Genomic DNA, 4,265 nt, shown 5'->3' on the forward strand with positions numbered 1-4,265 from the left:
TAGGTGAAATCATATAATATGTAACCTTTTGGGATTCACATTTTTGCTGAGCATAAAATTCCCTGGAGATCTGTCCAAGTTTCACATGTTCCAATAGTTTATTCCATTTTATTGCTGAGTAATATTCCACGGTATGTATATGATTCCAGTTTCAGACAAAACAAACTTTTCTAACTGAGGCTGAAACCAAGCACTAAGTAGAAAATGCCCTAGGATGAGAGTTTGCCAGTTCAATGATTGGTCTGCAACCAGACGTTTGAGAATAAAATGATATCCATATCTCATGCAATATACAAAAAAACCAAAGCAGAACAAAAACTAAGAAAGTGCCCAGCAAGACTTGCTTTTTATTTTGTGTTGCAACTCCAGTTGCAATTACCCTGAGTTCCTGGAAAATCCAGTTCTTGCCTTCAGAGTGAAGCCATGGCAGAAGGCAGAAGCTTGACAGGTTGTCTTGGTTCAATGCCCAGATAGCAAGAGGAGAGTTCTCATCTCCAAATATCAGAACCTTCCAAGTGGTCTTGATCACAGTTCTCACTTCATAAAAGAAAGAACTTTTTCCCAAGAGAGTTAAATGACTTGCCTAAGGTCAGCCAGCTGTTTTTATCCTGAGCCAATGCTACAGTCTTCCCGCCACTTGAATAAATGGCTTGGTTTTATATTTCATTTTACAAATGGAGTCCTGGCCTTTTGGCGTTATCAAGACTGCGTAACTAACTTTTGTGCACAGTGAAAGCCCACAAAAATTCAGAGCCAAAAACAGGCCTGGTAATCCCTGACTGCCTCACCTGCCTGGGCCACCTTGACTTTCAACTTTGCCTGACTTAGCCTTCGTGACATTTCCTCCCAGGAGTTGCCACTGTACTAGGTGCTCCTTGGAGCCAGGGATGAGTGGTCACAGTTTACTAACTGGACAAAGATTTAACCTGAGGCTTTGAAGTCTGGAAGTTTCCTAAAGTAAGAATTCTGAACATTTTGTTTTAACTTTTATTTATAGATACAGGGCATCATGCTATGTATATATTTATTAATCATAATCCAACCATTCCTAGTCATATTACGCACAATAATTTAAACTACTGACCTCAATGCAATTCCATAAGAACTCAGAGCATTTCTGAAATTTGCAAATAAAATTAAGTACAGTAATAAACATAGATAGTAATGCAGCATCTCTTTCTTCTAAGGAAATGAAGCAAGCTCTAATCAGCACCTCTGGGATAGACACGGGAGATAAAAAGATGAAAGATGGCCATGTGTTGGCCACCGTGCTAAGCACTTTGCAATAAATAATAACCTCTGGTTCTGCCAGCAGCAAGTGCTGGAACCAAGTCTCAATCCTAGGTCTAGCTGGCTGTTTTTTGCCACAAGCCTCTATGGCCCTCAGGAACACACATTCTGCCAGAGGCCACAATCTGGAAGAAATGGTCTCTGCATTCTTTTGAGAGTCAATTACATGTTGTATTACAGCAGTCCCCATTATCCTCAGTTTCCCTGTCCAGACTTAACCATAGTCTGAAAATATTAAATGGAAAATTCCAGAAAGAAATAATTCATAAGTTTTAAATTGCATGCCGTTCTGAGAAGTGTGATGAAATCTCGCACAAATCCGCTGTGTCTTGCCGTGGGCTCGGATCATGCCTTTGTCCAGCAGATTCACCCTGTAGAAGCTCCTGTCCAGTCAGTCATTTCATAGCCGTTGGTGATCCCATCAGCTGTCGAGGTATAGCAGTCCCTGTGTCCAAGGAACCCTTATTTGACTTAACAATGGCCCCAAAGCGCAACAGTGGTGATGCTGGTAATTCAGATGTGAAGAGAAGCTGTAAAATGCTTCAAGTGAAAAGGTAAAAGTTCTCAAATTTAAGGGGGGAAAAAATTCTAGACTGAGGTTCCTGAGATCTATGGTAAGAACAAGCCTTCTATCCATAAGATTGTGAAAAAGGAAAAAGAAATTCATGCTAGTTTGCTGTTCCCCCTAAACTGCAAAAGTTACTGCCACAGTGTGTGACAAGTGCTCAGTTAAAACGGGAACAACATTGCATTTGTGGGTGGAAGACCTGAACAGAAATGAGCTGCACTTGTGGCAATCGGGGTTGGTACTATATGAGGTTTCAAGTATCTACTGGGGGTCTTGGACCGTGTCCCCTCAGGTAGGGGGGACAACTATAGGCGGAAGCTTTTCAGTTGCCAGGTACAGAAACCCAGCTTTGAATAGGCTTAAGGTAAACTGGGTATTTTTGTGTCTCACAAAAGGAGGGACAGGGATGTGGCTAGGGCTCCCAGAGCAGGGCTACTGCAGTCGGCCCTACCCCCAGCCCTGCACGTTGGCCTCTTCCTCTTCTGCGCAGGGCCTTCCTTCTTAAAGCAGGCAGGGCGGCCACAGGCACCTTCAAACCACAGCGAGCTGTCTGTGACTTGGGCAGCAAAGCCCTCCTTCCAAACCCAGTAGCTGCTGGATAAAATCTTGGGGCAGGACTCTTGAATGTCATTCCCATCCCTGGCCTGATCCCTGACGACAGAGGGGCAGAGTGCGTGCTTACTAGATACCTGGGCGCATGCCCACCTCCAGTGTGGGGGCACAGTCAGTTCCCAGGGAAGAGGGCAGAACAGGTGTGTCCGACAAAGACCGTAAACGGTGTATGCATCAACTAGTATAAGGGTTGGCTGTGGTCCAGGTAAGTATTTCGGACGATATGCGCCCTTGGTTTTCAGACAGTGAATATAGTGGATCTATGAATATAGTGGATAAAGTCATGCATTTAGGGAGGCCGCCTGGCTGCTCAGATGGAGTGTCACAGGAGGCTGGCACCTGCGTGGGCCCCTATATTCCAGACTCTTCAGTATGTGCTTTGCTCATCAGCTCAGGGGGATTCCTACACATCAAACACACTCACCCAAGACTACCGTGCAAACCAATTAGTTCACAGTAAAGGAAACAAACCTCGAGAACACTTACCTACCTTCAAGCTAACTGGAAGGACGAATGATTCATCAGAATGTTGTAGGATGAGCAGAGGATCAAGGAATCAAAGGCGGCAGGGAGGTGCCCTGGTGATGCTTAGTGAACTTTTTTTGCTTCTCAAAGGGCACAAATTGCCATCAAGTAACATCCCAGGTGCTTTCTCTCTCTCTCTCTGTCTCTCTCTGTCTCTCTCTGTCTCTCTCTCTCTCTCCAGAATCTCTGGCCTGGGTGCAGTACAGTTTTAACACTGACAACTGAATTCCTGCTTGCGGGCTCTGCTCTTGTAGATTCCATACAGATGTCATCCTTTTGTTTACAGCTTGGTTAGGTGAAGGCTTGATTTTGCGAAAGCTTCAGAGACAATATCATCCTGCTTCCTTTCCCAAGACTATGGCAATAGCAACCATGTACTGAATGCTTAATGGATACTAGCACTTTTTTGTCTCTAAGGCTATATTCAAATTTTTTAATTGAAATGTTTAAATATAATTTTAATTTTTGATAAAGAAATATATGTCCTTTTTTTAAGTTAAATAGTTATTTGGGCTTTATTATGAAAATAGTCTGGTCTCTTGCTTCCCCATTCCTGATTCCTATCCCTGAGAGGCAAACATTTTCAACCTTTTAAGTTGGCTTTTTTTTTTTTTTTTTACTATTTTCCCTTGTGTTTTCAAATGATATGCTTTTACTGCTATTTCTTGACATTTGCATTTTGGATCTACGTTGCTTTCTTTCTATGGAAGATGAGGACTTAGATTTTTTGCAGCTCTGTTTCCACCCCACACTTTGCTTTTATCCCATCTCCCAGAGAGTTGACACACACTTTTTAAAGTTAAATCATCACTTAGAGTTTGCATAATTGTGGTTCTGAGGATGTTATACATAAGTAGTAAATATAGCAATCTTTTCCTGTACATTTCTCTTTATACAATATTGGTAGTTCATTCCTTCTAGTAGTTTTATTTTTTTTAAAAGGGGGAACATGGGAGATAAAAAATTTAAAACTGTAGAGCCTGAAAATATCTATTTTCTGCTGCACATGTGATCGATAGTTCTGGGTACAATTCTAGTTTGGAAACTATTTCCCCTTTGTATTATAAAGGCATTGTCCCTTGTCTTCTAGGTTCCAAAAAAGTCTGCTGTCACTCTAATTCCTTATTCTTTGTATGTGACTTGCTTTTTTCTTTGTCTTTAGAAGCTTTTAGGATAGTCTCTTTATCTTTGACAAGATATGGGATATATATGTAGATTTTGAATAGGTAACATAATACATTCACACTGTTCTAAATTCAAAAGTGTGCAA

Source organism: Microcebus murinus, chromosome 5 (genome assembly GCF_040939455.1).
Source record: "Microcebus murinus isolate Inina chromosome 5, M.murinus_Inina_mat1.0, whole genome shotgun sequence".
Taxonomy (NCBI): Eukaryota; Metazoa; Chordata; class Mammalia; order Primates; family Cheirogaleidae; genus Microcebus; species Microcebus murinus.